Source organism: Sciurus carolinensis, unplaced genomic scaffold, assembly GCF_902686445.1.
Source record: "Sciurus carolinensis unplaced genomic scaffold, mSciCar1.2, whole genome shotgun sequence".
Taxonomy (NCBI): domain Eukaryota; kingdom Metazoa; phylum Chordata; class Mammalia; order Rodentia; family Sciuridae; genus Sciurus; species Sciurus carolinensis.
The window spans coordinates 385,391-396,849 of record NW_025920187.1 but is presented as its reverse complement, the minus strand read 5'-3'; positions in this window follow the sequence as shown (position 1 = coordinate 396,849).

The window sequence follows — 11,459 nt, the reverse complement described above, 5'->3', positions numbered from 1 at the left end:
TGCTTCATATCAGTACATTAAAATTCAAATAATTTTAACTGACTGTGCTAATTATGGCCAATTTAATCACAAACACAGACTTTTTGAGATTTATCTTCTGCAAACCATCTGTGACTTACATAGACATCCACATCTTGCTTGCATCCTTAGTTTTGTCCTCTTTCATCTTGGATTTTAGTACCAGAATATTACTTTACCAAAATAATTTCTCATCCAGAAACATTTCTTTTACCTTCAAGTTTCCCACATGAAAATATTTCCATACCTATAACATTCTTTTATCTTTTGTACTTTCAGACCCTTTCTTAAACTCCTATTCTGAAACAATCCATATGAATGTTGTATGTACCTATAATTTACTCAACAAATTTCATCCCAGGAGACCGATCAATCTGTCATATACAAAAACTGTTCCTTAATCTTTTCCCTCCCAGGTTGCTTTCAAGGACTTGGAGCACAGGATATTTTTGAACCTGACCTGTCTGCCTTTCTGTTATCATGATGTCATCAACTTTGAGTTCCCCACTATCAGTTGTACCCAAAGGCTCCTTTGGGACTTTTTTCTTATGCTAAGCATATTGATATGCAATGGAAGAGGTCCTTTCCATTTTGTTCCTTCTGCTTCCTTGAAGATCCCTTTGCAGAGGCTACCTACGAAACATGGTTGGCCTTTGTTTCTGTCTTTTTCTTTTCTGGGTGCAGTTATTTTTTGTGTCAGTCTCCCCAAGCATTAGTTGGATGGGATACTGTAATAGCAAGAACTGCTTTGCCCCAGTGATGGATATCCCCTGGCCAGATGGGGAGTCCTGTCAGATCTTAAAGGAGAGACTATTCCTGTCCCCAGGTCATAATCCGACAGTGCTAGAACCTACTGCCACATCCTTTGTGGCCAAAAGCCTCCACCCAGCAAGGGCAAAAGAGGCTGGGAGGCAGGACAGAGGCCAGGTTCTCTGGCCATTTTTCTACAGCCCAGGGAGCTTTTCTGGGATGTTTTTTCCAGGTTAGGGCTAGTGTCCTTGACCACAGCGAGATGACTTTTGGCTGTCTGGGGCCAGGCCGAGAAACAGTACTGGGAGTGCCAGCACTGGGCTTAAAAGATCCAAATCTTTTTAACCCTTTCTTCTGGTGTCCTTGCACAGCAGAGGCAGTGCCTTCTGGCACCTTCAACTTAGTTCCTGAGGTTCAGACCCCTTATTATGCAACTGCATAAATGCCTGTATGTACAGAATCTCTTCCATCTACATTACCCCTGACAGACCAGCTTCAATGTCAATATTGTATAATAACCCAGAAAAAACACGTAAAGGCCAGATTGTGTTATAGTAAACCATCTTTCTCTTAGACAGGCTTAGACACTTATAGGTGACCAACTCAGCCAAGATCTCTCTGCTCAAGAGACCACAAACACAGCATGGTCCATGTCTTAAAGGGCCAGTAACAGATACACACACACACACACACACACACACACACGCATGGAGAGAGAGAGAGAGAGAGAGAGAGAGAGAGAGAGAGAGAGAGAGAGAAGAGAAGATCACCAAAACAAAACTGACTGACAGGAACCTTTAAAACAAATTTGTTCCAATTCCATTTGTGTGTGAAGATTTCTTGCACATACAAATTTCTTCCACTTACTTTACTTTTGAAAGACCAACTCTAAATGCAAGATTGTACGATAATCTACAAAGTTATTCAAAAACCAGATCATTACAGTAAACCATTACCTTAGACAGGCTTATACATATAGGTGACCCTTCAACTTACTTTACCTCTGACAGACCAGCTCCAATTGCAAGATTGTACAAAAAAGAAACACAGAGACAACCAGAGAAGAGCCCCAAAACCATGGCTGAAAGGTGGGAACCTTCAAGTTGATCACTCAAGATCTTTCCCAAAAGACTGCCTATAGGATCAATGCAGTACTGGCCATGTCTTAAAAGGGTAAGGACCAGATACAAACAAAGCAAAAAGGCAGACAACCAGAGGGAATTTCCAAACCCAAGGCCAACAAACAGACAAGAACCTAGATCAGATCAGGTGGGAGTAAATATCCCTAGGTTCTTGAGTCCCACATTGTAACTCCTACACCAATAGTGCCACAGATGTCCCCATCTGTGGAGGAACAAGGTGTTCCCATGAAAAGGAACCAGATGTGTGGAATCACAGGTCTTTGTGTGCACATTGTGGGTCATGCCATATGACCAAGGGTGTTAAGAATTTACTGAGTTTAGTTTCCTCTTTCTCAAAGTGGACCATGATGGAGCAACCTGTACTATTCAGGAAGAGAAGGGGGGAATTCCCCAAAACAAAAGGAGCTTCAGCAGGTGCTTGGGACAGTCCCTCATCTCCCCCTTTACTCACAGGAATAGTTCCTCTGGTTTGAGCGGAGACACACTCACCCATTGTTGAGAACAAGGTGACATCTGGGTAGCCATGTTGTATGAACAAGCCATTTCAGGAACTGACCCATTAAACCCCCCCCAGGAAAGGGCGCGCAAACACTAAGGAATGAGGAACTATCTTAACAACCAGGATACAGGCAGGTGCTACCCTGAAGAGCCAATACAGGATAAACAGGACGTACTGGGCCCCCGGGTTTATCAAGGCTGTTAAGAGATATCTAAGGGCTGGGGAGATAGCTCAGCTGGTAGAGGGCTTGCCTTGCAAGCACAAGGCCCTGAGTTCGATCCCCAGTACCGCCAAAAAAAAAAAAAGAGAGAGAGAGAGAGAGAGAGAGAGAGAGATCTGTTAGGAGCAGTTGTGGCTCGCCGATAGCTCCCAGAAAAAAACGCTCCGCAGACACAAGATCTCATGCAAGAGACTTTATTTATGTGGACGATCAGTGCATCTGCTCAGGGCGAAAAGAAGGGGCAAAAGAGAGAGATGGCGCGTGGCTTCTCCCAGATATTGGAATCTCGCGTGCTGGAAGGAACCATTAGCGGAGGAGAATTTTTGCAAGCTGACTGATGAACAAATAGCATGTTAGGATGTAACGTGGGAAGCAGGAAAATGGCAGCAGCATAAGCCGGAAATTCCTGTAACGTAAGAGGCGGGCAGAGCAGATTGACAGGTGATGGGGAGGCTGGAAATTCCTGTAACAGAAGAGGCGGGCAGAGTGCAGATTGACAAGTGGTTGGGAGGTGGGCAAAATGGTTTTACCTGGTGGGCGGAGAGCGGCTTTACACATTACATTCCCCCATTTCTTTTTTTTTTTTTTATCATGTAAAATAATTTACATGATAAAAAAAACAAATAAAAACAAAACAAAAATAAATAATAAATAATAAATAATAATAATAATAAATAATAAATAATAAATAAAATAATAAATAATAAATAATAAATAATAAATAAATAATAATAAAAATAATAAAATAAAATAAAAATAAATAAAATAAAAATAATAAATAATAAATAATAAATAATAAAAAACAAAACAAAACCAAAAATCTTAAGCACTGATGTTAGTCTTTCTGAAAACTGGGAAAAACAATTCCATGCCTCAAAGAATTATGTAAAGTGTGGCTGTGATTCCAATTAATTTACATTGGTTAATGATAACTTTGATGAGAATATAATTACTGTTATCGCTCTTAGTGCCCCCATTTCTTTTTTATAAAAAAAAAATCTTGCTCTCCAGTTCTTTCTGAAGCCTTCTCTCTCCTTCCTGCCTAGGTGACTGGGGTTTGTTTTGCAGGTGAGATGTAAAAAGTTCATTCTCCTTTCAGACTTCCAAAGGCAGATGATTTTCATGGACTTCATTTACTCGATCTGACTGATCCCCTATTTCTACACTAACTGCCTGTCCCCAGTTCTGACTTCATTTACCCCTCTAATACTAGGAACTCCTTCACTGCTGTAGGGAAAAGGGGTGATGACCAATCTGGCTTCTTCGAGCTGGAAGTGGGCAGCGTGGGGCAAGCAGTTTGGAGTTCCCTTTTTAGAAATTGGGTCAATTGAGGGGTTCATGGAAGAAGTCCAGTTGGGGAATAGCAGGTCATAAAGGCATCTATGGATGGGTGCTTCTATGAGAGAAGAACAAAAAGACATGAGTACTGAAATGAGATTGATACAATATAAATGTTGCAGAATTTGGAACATGCCAATGCATATCATAAAGATGACAGAAGTCAATAATTCCTCACCAGGGGATGGAAGAACTGAGAAGTTGTTCCCATAACAAGGCCTAGCAAAGGCTGGAGAGGACAGGCCTTTATTTGGGAACTTTAACATTGTCTAGGTCATCAGAAATGTAAACACAACTTTCAGTAGATATACTAGCAAACATAGATTAAGCCTACCTGTGTCTGTAGGCCTTAAATTGACTAAAAACTTCTGACTCTGGCAGTTTCTCTTGATAGTTATTATTATTTTAAATGCCCAAGAATGGCTATATTTTGGTTTTAACTGCTTTGCTAGGTGTTTAAGATCAAGCTGGTCAAAGTGACCTGTTCCTGTCTGTTAAAGAGTCAGCTGAGTTTCCACAGGGGTCACTCATAGAGAACTTAAGAGCAGTTTCTTAGCTCCATTAGTGCCATTTGGTTAGGCAGGGTCTTCTCGATGAGGTGGCTTTCCTTGAAAGCACCAGGGATGTCTCCCTTTTTCCATGACCCTCCTCTGTAACAGGTGCACTGAGTGGCTTTTCCACTTGTGGCCTCATCAATCTCCTTGGTCAGGAGGTTGTGTGACCCAGAGTTGCGAAGCTCCTTGGAGAAGTCCTCTTGTTCCCTGGGTTCAGGCTGACTTTGAGGGCAAGACCCAAATATGGGCTTTTCTTGACCTCTGTATTTAATCTCAATCTCTAAGTTTGATCTTAACCATCAAGCAAATCAGTCTCACCAGTCATAAAGTAAGAGTACTGGGCTTTAACTTTAATGTCTATAGCTTTACAGTTACTTACCCCCTTTTATTTAATTGGGGTTTACATTATCTCTTCTATAGGTGATGACTTACTATTCCAAGTTAATTTATGATGTTCGCTCTTAAAGCAGTACTTTTGCAAAATATTGATCAGGCAACAATTAGAGTTTACAAGGAAAATAGAAAATGGAATCATCAACAGTAAAACATTCAGTTTGTGCAATAGCTATCTTGAATTTTGGCTGAGTTCCCATTTGAGATCACAGTACAACAAACATCAGACTTTTGAACACAACTTTAAATGAGTTAAAGTCAGACTTATTTTGGAGCCATTGTAATGTGTAGCAGGGTTGTGAGGCAGAGCCTTATCTCAGGTAACGTGGGGCTTTTCAGTGAGGGGCAAAGGAGTATTAGAAAATAAAGGGTTATAAACACAGATTTTGAGGATTAAGCTGAGATCAGATGGAGCCCTGTTCTCTGATGGAAATGCAGATCTAAAGAGTTATGTCAGCAATCTTTATATGTGTGCAATGTTAGGTTCCAAAGTTACTTTAAGGTGGGCAGGAACCAGAGAAGGGAGCTGATGAAACACTGGTTATCTATCAAAAGAATTCCTTCCTGCCCAAGAGCTCTGTGCCTGAGATCAATGTACTGCTACAGCAGTTAGGTATCTTGTGCCCCTGCACAGGAGCACTCCGAGGCACCAGGTATGCCACAGCCATGAGGTCATCAGAGACCCCAATCTCAGTCACTGTTCTCCCATTTTTGCTACTGTGCATTACACTCTTTCTTAAATGTCATTTTATATATACCCTATTGATGACAGGTCCTATAATAGAACATTAAATGATAGGTTTACCATTACAGACAAGTTTAATTTGGAGAACAGCAGCTTGATAAATTTTCTGCTTTAAAGGCTTGTATACCTGGAAAATATGAACACATTTAACATACAAAGAATAATGTTTTTAAGTATGTTACTCCATGGAATAGCTTTATAAATTAATCAGATGTCTCTAACAAACACATTTGAGTAATCACTCATCTTACTGTAGAAAAACCAAGATATCAGACAAGTGTACCAATAGTATTTGCCGTCTCTTTCCTGTTGAAAAAAAAGTCCTAGAAAAATTGATGTTAGACATTTTATAAACATCAACATTTTATTAGTTTGACCACTTAGAGACTTGTGAGTTAATTTTAAGGACATTTTACTTCTATTAGTTTACCCAATTTAAATTGAACCTCATTACATCATGTGAATTAAAAATATTTGGATCCATTTTTTAAATTTTAATTTTTATGCATGCTTATATTTAACACAAAAGCAAAGGCCTTGTAATATTTATCTCCATTGCAATGTAACACGTTCAAAAATAACTCTAGAGTTGGATAAAAAGAACTGATCAAAAATCACTAACCTAGGTATGTAGGATCAAAATTGTGAGCTCAAAAATATAGCATTTGGGAAAAACAAAAGTCCTAGAAGAAAAATGATAACAGTTATTAATTAAAGCATGAGAAAATGAGAAGGAGAGAAAAGTTGAAAGGGAGAAAAGTATTCTGAGTTGTAGCCCAGGAGAAATTTAAAATGGACACTTTTTTTTTCCCTTGGGTTTGAAACTGGTCTCCCATTGTGCCTTTCTTCATTTACATTTCAATGTAACCCTTGACTGAGATCTGAATCTGAAAGGGGCTAATAGGTTTGGAGGGCTTGAGCCTACAGGGAGAGCCAAGAAGCGAGAAAGAAAAACTTGAAAATAAGGAATAAGCCAAGAGAACGTGTTGAGGTTTTACTCCCTCTGCGCCAGCCACCTCCCGTAAAGGAGCTAGAATGTGTGCACGAGACCACATGGTGGGGGGACTTGGTGGGCTGAATGGAGGAGCGGAAGAAGAAACATATTGAACAGGGGCTTCTGCAGTAGGAGGCCTGTAAGGAGATGACTCATCAGCTGGATTAAACTCAGAAGAGAAAGAAGGATTAAAAGGGGGAGGAGAAGCCAAGAGATCGTGTTCAGGTTTTTGAGGCGAGCAGAGATTAGGTTTAGCCCGAAAGAAAGGAAAAACACAAAGGGGAAAAGTCTCTTTCCATTCACCAGGTCGCCCACATATGCACTTAATTATAACTAGTATAATTAGGCATATAATTATACCTAGTAGAAAGCTAGAATTTAGGGTGTCATAATAGACCATTCTGACTTACTATCCAAAGGACAGTTTAGCTTTAATTCAGGGAACAGGTGAAGGTGTTTGAGATTGTTTAATAAACATCTCAGGGGCAAGTTTGCTGGGGTGGAAGTCCTAGATCCCATGGCGAAGACTAGTTAGTGATCACCTAGTTAGTGATCAATGGCGTCCCACGCCCACGTGCTAGGCAATGAGAAGGTAGTACAATGGCCTGGTGGTCACACAGTACCAGTGTCTACTGGGCATTAGCCGAGAGAGTTTGAGGACCTGGCCAGGATTTCGAGCAAGACGAAAAAATATAAAATAAGCCTCAAACCCTGAGAAAGAATCTCAGCACCATAAAATCAGGAATCCACCCAGCAATTAGGACCAACTATAGGGACCAACCGTAACTTTGAAAGTCGTGGTTGGAGGCACCCCCACACCTTGGCAGTCTTGAGAGCCCCGGATATTCAACAGTCGCATCTCAGATCAGCCGAGATGTGTTTAAGTGGTCAGGGGACCTGCCTAAGGGGAACTCACCAATTTGGAGTCCGGTGTTGCATGCAGAAAACTGGGCGTCCAGGTAAATGGAAGGTGAGCCTCTATCTGCGGGCGCTGGGGCTATTGGATGGGATTCCGCTTGATTAGTCGGCGGAAAGACCCATCCCGGGTCTCAGCACCAGATGTTAGGGGCAGTTGTGGCTCGCCGATAGCTCCCAGAAAAAAACGCTCTGCAGACACAAGATCCCATGCAAGAGACTTTATTTATGCAGACGATCAGTGCGTCTGCTCAGGGCGAAAAGAAGGGGCAAAAGAGAGAGATGGCGCATGGCTTCTCCCAGATATTGGAATCTCGCGTGCTGGAAGGAACCAATAGCGGAGGAGAATTCTTGCAAGCTGACTGATGAACCAATAGCATGTTAGGACGTAACGTGGGAAGCAGGAAAATGGCAGTGGCATAAGCCGGAAATTCCTGTAATGTAAGAGGCGGGCAGAGCGCAGATTGACAGGTGGTCGGGAGGCCGGAAATTCCTATAACGGGAGAGGCGGGCAGAGTGCAGATTGACAAGTGGTTGGGAGGCGGGCAAAATGGCTGTACCTGGTGAGCGGGAGAGCGGTTTTATACTTTACAATATCTGTCCGAGAAATGGGCAGCTGCCCAGAAAACTTATCTATCAGGGGCGGGAAAACTTATCTATCAAAGACAGGATGGGGGGCCTAGCCCTGACTCATCTTCTGCATAGTTCACCCCCTCCCTCCTCCCTTCTTCCTCCAGGACCTTTCAGTTTTGGTGGGACCCAATGAGATGAGCTTGCTTTGAATAAAACCTCATTGTGTGAATTGCATTACCATGTGTGCACTTTGACTTTCTGGGGATCAGTCGATATTGAACCCCAATACCATCTCTAACTCTCCTGAAGTTGGCTCTCAACAAGTTCACCAACACCTTGCATCCTCAGCATGGAGGTAGGGTTGTTTGGAGAGCCAGGCCTGCCCAAGGAAGCTGGAGTGCGGACTGCTCTTGAGTCCCTTCTGGGCCACCAAATGTGTTACCAAAAACTCACCCTTGTCCCAGATGCCAATCAAATAAAGAGTGCATTTTTGAGAAAGAAGAAGGATTATTGCTTTGCTAGCAAGGGAGAAATACAAGGGATTCCTGTCCCAGAGGTTGTGATTCTGCCCATCAGCAGGAACAGTGTTTTTTTGAAGAGGTGATTCAAAGGCTCCATTCCACATGTTCTCTGTTGGGAGTGTGATTCACTTGTTAATTTGGGAGAGTCACTGTAAGCACAAAAGGGTGGGAAGCAGACCTCAAAAGATTCAGAGAAGACTTTATTCCTTCAGGGACTCAAGGGTCATTGGTACCCATTTTCCAGGTGGGAAAATGGCCTTAGTCATAGAGGGGATTTTGATTTTATAGGGTACAATGTTGTAATCATTAGAAGCTGTGTACATGCAGTTGTGACCATCAGGGGTTAGTTGTACAGGTTAAATTTTAATTTACTTGGGTAGTTGTAAAACTACTGAAACTCTTTGGGGAGATCAGAGTCAGGATCCTGAAGGATGAGTGTTCACATCTTGTCCATTGTCATTCAGGACTAATTTGACATGGGGGAAGGTCAAGGTTTAGGGTCCAGCATTCTGTATCTACCCCTTTACCCAGGGGTCCATTGTTATCAGGAAACAATGCTCTGGGAGAGGTTTAATGTTTGACCAATTTCCCCTAATGCCTCCGAGATCTTCTGGGACCATCCCTAAAGTCTGAATTACTTTATTCCTTAGGTGGGTGTGTGCTAAGGGCAGCTAACTCTGTCTAGAGTGAGGAAGAAAGGTAATCCAGTTTCCCCCTGAGATTAGGGAAGGGGAGAGATCAGGGAGCAGCAGGGCTTATTTTAAAAATAAGTTGCCAGTGGCAGAGCAGCAAGGGCTATGTTCAAAGCATAAAGTGGACACTGTTACACAAGGACTCATGCTCAATTTTTTTTAATTCTAATAACAAACCTGCACATTACGGTTTGTGAGTACATCACAGTCATCTTCTAGACTGTCTCCCGTGTCCTGCACCCTGCGCCCCTCCACGTGGAAGGAGCAGGGGTCTCCTCTCCTGGCCTCTTGTTTTCTGCTGCTCCCTTGTGGTCATCCTGGTCCTCGGATCTCCCCACAGCTGGTTCCCTGACCCTGTTATGGTCCCATTTAGCAGATGCTCCAATCATCTTAAGCCAGGTGGCCTCAGCAGAACAGAGAGAATTAGATCCGATGTGAGGCGAAGAGGGGACACGTGGCAGGCTGTGTTGGGGGTGGGGGGACGGACTCCCAGGATGGAGTGAAAGCCCTTCCTTTCTCACCTCACAGACCCTGGTAGCAGTTCACACAGGAACCCCTGAGCTCCGCAGTCGCACCCTGACACTGCGGGGAGCGGGAGGGAGGAATCTACCTTTCCATCCTTTCTGGGAGAGGGGACTGAGGACAGTCTCTGTGGCATCCTGGGAGAGAAGACTGCAGAGTCAGAATCCACCCCTCTGGGAGAGCAGGGTGGTGCTCCAGTAGAAAATGGGTCATTTGTTAATGGATGGAGATGGTTTTCACGTGCTCTGAATTACTGCTTAGAAGGAGAATGGATTCATTCCATTTTATCTAAATTCCATTTCACCTTTTGAAACCAAGCTGTCCTGATGCCCAACAGGGCTTTCTGAATCTGAGAATTTTAGTGTCTCCTAAGAAGCGCTCTACTTCTGGTAACCCCAGGGTGGATTCGGAACATTCCAAACGGAAGCACCTGGACCTCATGCCCAGACCAGGAAGGAGGGAGGAAGTGACTTCAAAGTCTGGACTTGGAACTTCCCCATATATCTGTACCCCTGGGTGTGTGAATTTCTCTTTTTCCTGGCTGTTGGAAGAAAAAGGGCATTGAATTGCTGCACATAGATCAGATCCTTCTGGTTGCCATTGTTGATCACTAGGACGCATTGTGGCCCACCTGGGCTGTTTCCACGATGATCCATTGGTGTCTACAACCTCAGGGTTAAAGACCTGAGTCTCTGGTGCATTCTACTTTGGAGAAGGTGAAGCCCTTATTATAAATTTAAGTGCACATCTATATGTTTTTATTTTTAGTAGGTTTTAAAAATTACAAAAGAGCTGGGCATGGTGGGGCATGCCTGCTACCTCAGCTACTGAGCAGATTGAGGCAGGAGAATCTAAATTTCAAAGCCAGCCTGGGAAATTTGGCCAGACTCTGTCTCAAAGTGAAAAATAAGCCTGGTGCAATGGCACTGGCCTGTAATTTCTGCAACTTGGGAGGCCAAGGCAGGAGGATTGAAAGTTCTAGGCCAGACTCAGCCTCAAAATAAAAATAAAAGAAAGAACTGGGGATGTGACTTAGTGTGTTTACTCTTCAGTAACACACACACACACACACACACACACACACATACACACACAAAGTGAAGTTATAGACTCCATGTCTTAAATAAGTCATTTTAATAATGTGACATATGTTCTTACATTATTTTTATGCTAAATGAATACATTGGTCATCAATGTTTATCAAAATCCATTTTAACTATTTCACTCTTTCCCTGAAATTCCTCTAAAGAAAGTGCCTGACAGGAAATTTCTGGGACCTACACAGCTGAACCTGAGAAACTAGCAAGGGGTGATGGGGGATTAAGATAAACACACACACACACACAAACAGATATTGAAAGGCTGGGATCAGGTGGGACACTGCACTCTGGTGGAGAAACAGTCATTGCAGAGCTGGCCCAGCAAATTTATTCATACAGAGTCTCATAATCAAGAAGTTAAGGACTACAGAGGCATTGTTCTTTGTGCACTAAAAAGTTACAGGGCTGGAAACATTCTTGTAGTTATTTCACTGTTGCAATGCTTGGGGCTTCCTGTGGACCCAGGAAACCCATTGTTCAAAG